The following is a 9313-nucleotide window of genomic DNA, read 5'->3' on the forward strand; positions in this document are numbered from 1 at the left end:
AGAGCTTTCTTCTCAAAGTAACTTGTGATGAATCACCTACCACAAGAGAAAAGTTAAAAAACTGAAGGTTTAAATTTATCAGGCTATTTTCAGTCATTTCCACTCTCTTGTTAAGAATCCCTTGCTCTTGAATAAGAGTAGCTTGCACAGATTTCAAAGATGTAACACCATTCTCCAATATGGTGATCCTCCCAGTTACTTCACGCTTTTGAATTGCCAGATGTGAATCTAGGGGCTCCAGTTGTTTGGAAATAGTATCCACTTTTACGGAACAGTCAGATAATGCAGCCTCAAATTTAGCCATAAGATCCCATAGTGAATCCAGAATAATCACTGGTGGTTTCTTGAGGATCAAACTTATACCACCAAAGGGCCAAACCAAGGGCTGAGACTCACTTCCAGTAGACTTGTGCTTGCTGCCAGCATTTCTCCCTGCAGGACACTCACTGGCTCCAGGATCAGCCCACAGCCCCCTCAGAGTTCAGATCAGCCACCTGAGAGAAAACTCATTAGCATGGCAGAGGAACTCGCCCCCACCCTACCTGCCACTAGAGCTTGCTAAATCTCCTTTGAGCTCAGATTATGCACATCAGACTTTAGAATAATATGTATGGTATTCCTTTTTTTTCAAGTACATCTTGATGTTATATGCCCTACACCTACGATCACCTTAAAGTAGAGGTGAGCAACAAAGGTCCTCAAGTACTTCAAACAGGTCTGGTTGTCTCCATTATATGCAAATATATCTGGTGCACATTCATCTTGGATATCCTGTTTGTGGCATTCCAGGACCGGAGTTGCCTACCCTTGCCTGAGAGTATCAGTTTCACTATATTTAGTACTTAACCATAGAGCAAATGTTAGTCTTTATGAACATTGTCTTTTTTAGTGAAGTAATGGAATACCTGTTGCAGGGCACCCCACTCCAACTCCTGGACAAGCAGTAGCTGCTTTAAGACTTCTGGTTTTGCCTGAGAAACATCCATAAATGAAAGACACTCATTAGTGGACTGAGTCACCAAGTGCCAAGCATTAGTCTAGAGAAAAGACTCGCACTCACTTTGGCAGCACATAATGGACCCATCAAAATGTGCGTGTACCCTACCTTTGTCACACAGAAAGACCAGACATAAGACATTCCTGATTTACCAGAAGAAGCCACTAGGGATACTGGTACTAGGTCCCAATACTGGCCCTGGTGGTTGTGAGGGAAGTGCTGGCCATTGCCTTTTCTCGGTTAGGCAATAAGCATGAGCACTTGATGTCTACCTTTTTATATTGTGTCTAGTTCTACTGTTAAGATGACACCTTACCAGACTATAAATATAACAAGGCTGTTTGTGCTGCCTTTGCACAACTAACAGCTTTAGAGATGGGCAAGAAAAAGGATGATTATTATTATTTATTTGATTTATATAGCACCTTCCAGGACTGGTAAGAGTCACTCTTTGGTCTCTGTGTCCATTGGTTGATGCATGGTAAGTTTCCATCCATGAAAAGACATGCATCCCTGTTCAGAACAGTAGAATTAGGAGGTAAGCAGGGCATCTTAACCTAGATAGTACTAAGCCAGCCAATATATCTGATGCTTATGTTGTATAAAGTGACAGGGAGCTTGAAGAAATGGGATAAGTGAAGTTTGTACATTGTGATATGAGTTCCCACTGCTGAATCTCTGTGATTTAAAATGTTCTATAAGAACATAAGAAATTACCAAACTGGGTCAGACCAAAGGTCCATCAAGCCCAGCATCCTGTTCCCAGCATTGGCCAATCCAGGATACAAGTATCTAGCAAGTACCCAACATTAAATAGATTCCATGCTACTAATGTCAGTAATAAGCAGTGGCTATTTCCTCAGTCAACTTGACTAATAGCATTTATGGACTTCTCCTTCAGGAACTTGTCCATACCTTTTTTAAACCCAAATAAGCTTTTGGCAACAAATCTAGAGCTTAATTATGCATTGAGTGAAAAAGAACTTTCTTCGATTTGTTTTAAATGTGCTACTTGTAACTTTATGGCATGCCCCCTAGTCCTTCTATTATCTGAAAGAGTAAACAACTTAGTTACATTAACCCATTCTATTACTCAGTGATTTTATAGACCTCCATCATATCCCCTCTCAGCTGTCTCTTCTCCAAGCTTGTTAGGAGAGTGGACCCTTGGGCTGTGGAGTGGTTGACACAGCCGGACAAGTGAGCTCGTATGGCCCACACTGATAGTTGGCAGAAGTACCCCAGGTGGGATAACTGGAGCTTCAGATATTCCAACTGTCTGCCCCGCAGGTGTAGCCCTCGGGTTCTGAGATCCTGCAGGTTTTAGGATGTCCCTGTGGTAATAGCCAGAGAGAGAGATTCCAGGTCCAGGCAACAGTTGGGACAGGTAGCAGACAGGAAGATCCAGTAGATGGGCTGGAGGTTGGGACAGGCAGCAGACAGGAAGATCCAGTAGACAAGCCATAGATCGGGGTAGGAGCAGACAGGGAGATCCAGTAGACAGGCCAGAGGTTGGTGCAGGCAGCAGACAGTAACGGAAGGTCCAAAACAAGGGTCCACTCTAGGAGACAATCATGAGTGTCTGAGAACAAACCAGGAAGTCAAGCCAAGGGATACAGGATGAGACAAGTACAGGGGCAAGCATAACACAAAGCTGAACAGCCCTAACCTAAAGGAGCCATTCCATCTCCTTTATCATTTTGGTTGCCCTTCTCTGTACTTCTCTGGTGTATCAATATCGTTTTTGAGTTACAGTGACCAGAATTGAACAGAGTACTCAAGGTGTGGTCTTACCATGAAGCGAAACAGAGGCATTATGACATTTTCCGTTTTATTAACCATTCCCTTCCAAATGATTCCCAACATTCTGTTTGCTTTTTTAACTGTTGCAGCACACTGAGCCAATTATTTCAATGTATTGTTCATTAGATCTTTTTCCTGGGTAGCTTCCTCCATTTTTCTTCTAAGCTTCAAACTGGCACCAGTTTGTTGGGAAGAGACAATAAAGTACCTCAAGAAATGTCTTTACCATCTACCTCAACACTACCATCTGCACTGTAGTAACATCACTTCCTGTTAGACTCGGTCTGAATTCAGCAATGTCAGCATCTGATGTGTCTGCTTCCTATGTAATAGCTAAATGCCAATTGAAAAATAGGCCCAGATTTCACACTGAAATATAAATGTGGCTTTTTTTTGTGAACTTTGAATTTTTGCGACCCTCAGGGAAATACAAGATAACTCAAGGTCTTGAAAGATTCAGTAGCCATGAAAGGATGAGAACAGCGTAGGTCATTTGTCCAAAATATATAAAGTTAAATCTATGAGTCACTAGGAGTCGTCATCAACCAGAGAAACAAGGGAAAGGCAGCAAGAGCTATGGGTCTCCAGGCTCCTGGAGTTGGAAGGTCAGTATGCCTTTCTTCTCCTTGAGAGAGGGGGTTTCTCTCTCAGTTGGTTAGAGGGAGTTCCAGGAGGGACAAACCTGCTCCACCAAGACATTTCTCCTAGTCCCAGGGATAAAATGTTTTTCAAGAGGTTGAAGGCACCAACCTGATACTTCTTCAATATATCAAGAGGAAAAAGAGGACCTATGTTTCACACAGTGTTCTAAAAAAGAAAGAAACCCAACGGGAGCAATAGGAGATTCCATTTTCCTGATATATTCCTCAAGTAGCAGGAGAATTTTTATTTGTGAGCTTATGGACTGCTGACATTAAAACTGTCTTCGACATTTTTGTAACACTGACATTTTTTTACTATTGTCTTCAGTAAAAGTCATTTTTGTTTTGGAGCAACATTCGTTGTGTGCAGACTGTTTATTGAGAAACTGTGTGCATGATCTATAGCTTTGTGCTGCCTCCTCCTCCTCCTCACTACTGGAGAATCCTGATCCTGCAACCATTTTTTTTCCTACTCTGAAGTATCTGAAGGTGGCCCCTTGCCTTCTACAAGGAATGCCCTGATAAAAAGGGTTACACTTAATTCAGGCAACATTATACTTATCACATTTTGCCTTGACTGATAAGAGAGTAGAGCTTGTTTGCTTAACTTTATTTCTAAAAATTGATAATAAAATTCATGCTGGATTGTAGATATATGAATTATGTGAAAGCTTAGGGCCAGATTTTAAAAAGTACGCGCGGGCGTAGATTTGTGCGCGCAACCCGGAGCGGCCTCGGAGGGAACGGGGAAAGCCATCGGGGGCTCCCCTAAGGCTCGGCATGCGCAAGGTGCACAAGTGTGCACCGCCTTCTGTGGGCCGACCCCGGATTTTATAACATGCGCGCCGGGTTGCACGCACAAATTTATGCCCACGCGTAGCTACTAAAATCTGGCCCTAAGGGCCTTGAAAAAACTCTTACTTTTCCCCCCTTCTGTGGGAACCCTGGGCGGTCATGGGGCCTTGAGGGGCCTGTGGCCCTCCCCGTGTGCCCCTGTGCCCAGGACCAGAACATGAGAGAGACTACATATATTACTTATTTACAGCACATATGTTACTCGGGGGTTATTTTAAAACAAGAAAAAGAACTTACAATGCACATACACAGCCTCATTGTGCCGCATATTATAAAAGTTTGGAATGCTATAGAACTTGTTCCTAAAGAATCATTTAGGAATTAATTTAGGGGAGAAGCAATAGTGTCAGCACTATTTTAGTGCCAAGTTCTTGTACTTAACTCATTATATAGGAGGCAGATTCAGATCAAAATTACAGCATTTACTCCTTTATCAAGGAGTTACTGAAATCTTTTATGAGGACTGATATAATAAGCTACGCTAGGCATATAATGCTGCTGATTACTTCCCTTTTAGCGCTGATTTTTGGTGCACTCAGATTACCTCTGATGTAAGAAGGATTATAGCCATAAAAACTGAAGGCATTGGAGTGCGAAGTCCTTCAATAATTCGCAAAAAAAGGGTTCAGCAGGGGCTGCGGCAGTGCACGTTTCCTTCACAAGAAAACACGAGTAGCTCAGAGCACTTCTCCGGAAGGACCACTGTGAAGGCGAGAGTTCAGTTAGTGTTCATAACTTTGTCTTCTTCAGGCTTTCTGCTCAGAATACCAAAAAGAATAACAGTTAGTGCTAGTGGTGCTGGTCTGTTTTTCTCAGTGAGGCGAGCACTCTGCCTGCTGAGAACTGGACTGAGATCGTTAATGCATTTCATATTGAGCCACCAACTGCCATTAGCTGGTAAGGACTATGAACTGAACCAGCGTAGCACTAGCAACCTGGAAGAGAAATTGCACTGTAAGACAAGAATTAGATGGATTAAATGTACTGACATGGCAAATATGTTCAAAAAAGGTCAGAGTACATATGTATTTATTATTCTCACAGGACAAGCAGGATGGTTGTCCTCACAAATGGGTGACATCGAGGATGGAGCCCAACCACGGAAAACTTCTGTCAAAGTTTCAGGAACTTTGACTGGCTCCTACTGGGCATGCCCAGCACGGCACCAACCCTGCAGCCAGCAAGGGTCTCCCTTCAGTCTTCTTTTTTCCGTGCAGCAGTAGCCACACGGTAGAAGAGCTCTTAACCACGTTCCTGACAGGAATTTAGAATTATTTATTCTGAAGAAAAATTTGCCCCTCAGGGGTCTCCCTTCGATAAATTTTTCGGTCCGCGGAACTTCGGTAAGTTTTTGCCGTCGTTAGGTCGACTACCGTCGAGTTTGGCCCTCGAGGCCCGTTGGCAGTCGACAGTCCCGCGGCTAAATGTTTTGGCCTATCGCCTTGGCATAGGGGTTTCGTCGGTGTCCGGACTGTACCCGAACTATGTCAATCACAGACCCTCATAGAATCTGTGTATTGTGTTTAGGGAGTGAGCATGATGTTCTGACTTGCACCAAATGTGCCTTAATGACACCAAAGGGTCGCAAAGCCAGAATGGAGAAGATGGGGCTTCTCTTCCAAGCTCGTACCCCAACGCCATCGATTGCATCGACGTCATCGGAACCGGCACCGTCGAGGTCTCATCATCATCGACAACCCTTCGGTGACCGTCCGCCATCGATGACTTCACGGCCATCGACTCCCGTTCCTTCCCCGGATGATCGAGGGGATCGGAAAGAGAAACATCACCATCGACGTCATAAGTCTCGGCCTGTCGAGGAATCGACGTCATCGACCTCAGTACCGACCGAGCCTCCGCCAAAAAAGTCTCGATCAGAAGTGGCACCGTCCACTCCTGTTTCGCAGGCACCGAGGCAACCCTCACCCCCTCGGGGTTTGGGAGCCGCGATTCCACCGGTGACGGTGGTCCCTCCGGCTCAGCCTCAGCCTCCCTCTCCCGTCGAGCCGGGTCTCGTTACCCCTGGTCTCCGGGCAGAACTGGACCGGCTGGTCCAGGAGGCCATCGACAAGGCGATGCTACGGTTCCAGACTCCTCCGGCACCGACTCCGGCACCGAGAGTGGAACCGGTCACCGAGCCGATTGCAGCAGCACTTGCACCGCTGCTAAACCGGATGGAAGCGCTCATGACAGCCCTTCCACCGGCGATACCTGTGTCACCGACACCGGCAAGACCACTGTCACCGACAGGTTTTTCATCATGTGGAGAAACATCGTATCAAATTCCCCCTTCGGGAATTGTTCCATCAATGCCAGGTCGTCCCTCGCCACCGATTTCTTCTTCGGAGGCGATACGCACCTCTGCTCCACCGAGGTTTTCGATGCCGACACCGATTCCATCGAGACCGACGACGGTTCCCTCGATGCCCACACCGGCACCAATATCGGCACCGATTCCATCGAGGATTTTCTCGATGCCCCCGGTGATTCCACCCATTTTTCGGAGCCTCAACCGGGGCCTTCAGGTATTCAGCCCCCTCGAGGTCCTGCAGGTCATCATCCAGATCCTTATGACACTTGGGGTGATGATACCTCTACTGACACCGATGATTTACCTTCACCACCCTCTCCTGCGGAAAGTAGAAAGCGTTCTCCCCCTGAGGACCTTTCTTTCATAAATTTTGTGAAGGAAATGTCAGAGTTGGTCCCCTTCCAACTTCAATCTGAACAAGATGACAGGCACCAGATGATGGAATTGCTCCAATTCCTGGATGCCCCTAAAGTCATCACTTCTATTCCCTCATCAGGTTTTTCTAGACCTTCTTAAAAAGAATTGGGAATCTCCTGGATCTGTTTCCCCGGTCAACAAAAAAGCTGACTCTACATATCTTGTACAGTCAGCACCTGGTTTTCAAAAACCTCAATTAGACCATCATTCTGTAGTCGTAGAATCAGCTCAAAAGAAAGCTAAACGACTAAAACCACACTCTTCCATACCTCCTACTAAGGAAAACAAATTCCTAGATAGTATAGGTAGGAAGGTATATCAAGGAGCTATGCTGATTTCCAGAATAGCTTCTTATCAGCTCTATATGACTCAATATAATAGGGTCATCCTGAAACAGATGCAGGAATACTCAGATACCTTGCCCGAGCAGTTCCAGCCACAGCTTCAATCCCTCCTAAATAAAGGATTTGAAGCTGGGAAGCATGAAATAAGAACAGCTTATGACATCTTTGATGCTTCCACTAGAATTTCTGCCACGGCCATCTCAGCCAGACGTTGGGCTTGGCTTAAATCATCTGACCTTCGTCCAGAAGTTCAGGACAGGCTCTCTGATTTACCCTGCCTAGGGGATAATTTGTTTGGTGAGCAAATTCAACAAATTGTTGCTGAATTAAAGGATCATCATGAGACACTTAAACAGCTCTCATCCATTCCTCCTGACTTACCTTCTAAACAGCCGTTTAGGAAGGACTCCAAAAAGTCTTTCTTTCGGCCACGAAAGTATTATCCCCCATCAACCAAGCCTAGGCCTGCACGGTCTTACCATAAGACTCAGCCTCGCCAGACTCGTAAACAAAAGCCTGCAGCAGCTCCACAACTTGGCCCTGCGGCGGGTTTTTGACTGCCATTTAGAGAGCACTTGCCAAACCCTCTTCCAGCCATACCAGTAGGAGGTCGGCTGTGCCACTTTCTAGAAAGGTGGCATCATATCACCACAGATCAGTGGGTGTTAGCGATAATTGCACAGGGTTACCATCTCAACTTCCTGACTCTACCTTCCGACTCCCCACCCCTGCAGGCGTGGAGACTCACCGATCACTCTGTTCTTTTAGAGCAAGAAGTTTCTCTTCTCCTACAATCAAACGCTATAGAACCCGTTCCTCCCTTACAACAAGGACTAGGGTTCTACTCCAGGTACTTCCTGATCCCAAAAAAGTCAGGGGGACTTCGTCCAATCCTAGACCTATGGGCTCTCAACAAGTACCTTTACAAGAAGAAATTCAAGATGGTAACCCTGGGCTCGCTGCTCCCTCTGCTGCAAAGAGGGGATTGGCTATACTCTCTAGACCTGAAAGACGCATATACCCACATTGCGATCACACAATCTCATCGCAAATACCTGCGTTTTCTAGTAGGCCGAAACCACTACCAATACCGAGTACTACCTTTCGGCCTGGCATCCGCACCATGAGTCTTTACCAAATGCCTCGTGGTGGTGGCAGCATTCCTCAGGAAGGAAGGTGTCCACGTCTACCCCTACCTGGACGATTGGTTAATCAGGGCCCCAACCCAGCAAATGGCACGGTCCTCCCTGACCCTAACAATTCAAACCTTGCTTTCTCTAGGATTTCTTGTCAATTACGAGAAATCCTACTTAGTCCCATCTCAGACCTTATCCTTCATTGGGGCAGACTTGGACACCTTACAAACAAAAGCCTTCCTCCCTCATCAATGGGCCAAAACCCTGGTGTCCCTAGCTCACCAGCTGCAGTCTCAACACACAGCCACAGCTCGCCAATTCCTCATTCTCTTGGGACACATGGCCTCCTCAGTTCAAGTAACTCCCATGGCCCGTCTGGCCATGAGAGTCACACAATGGACTCTAAGACTACAATGGACTCAAGCTCTTCAGCCTCTGTCCTCCATTGTTACAATCACCGACGCACTCCGTCTGTCTCTTGCCTGGTGGACAAATCAATTCAACCTCCTACTGGGCTTGTCTTTTCTTCCACCAGATCCCTAGGTAATCCTCACCACCGACGCTTCCAACATCGGGTGGGGAGCCCATCTACACAATCTACAAACTCAAGGACACTGGTCACTAGAGGAAGCCAAACACCAGATAAATTTCCTGGAGCTGCGAGCAATCCGCTATGCTCTCAGGACCTTTCAAGATTGCCTATCGAACCACGCAATCTTAATTCAAACAGACAACCAGGTGGCCATGTGGTACATAAACAAGCAGGGAGGCACAGGCTCCTTCCTTCTGTGTCAGGAAGCTGTGCAGAT

The sequence above is a fragment of the Rhinatrema bivittatum genome, chromosome 6, assembly GCF_901001135.1.
Source record: "Rhinatrema bivittatum chromosome 6, aRhiBiv1.1, whole genome shotgun sequence".
NCBI lineage: Eukaryota > Metazoa > Chordata > Amphibia > Gymnophiona > Rhinatrematidae > Rhinatrema > Rhinatrema bivittatum.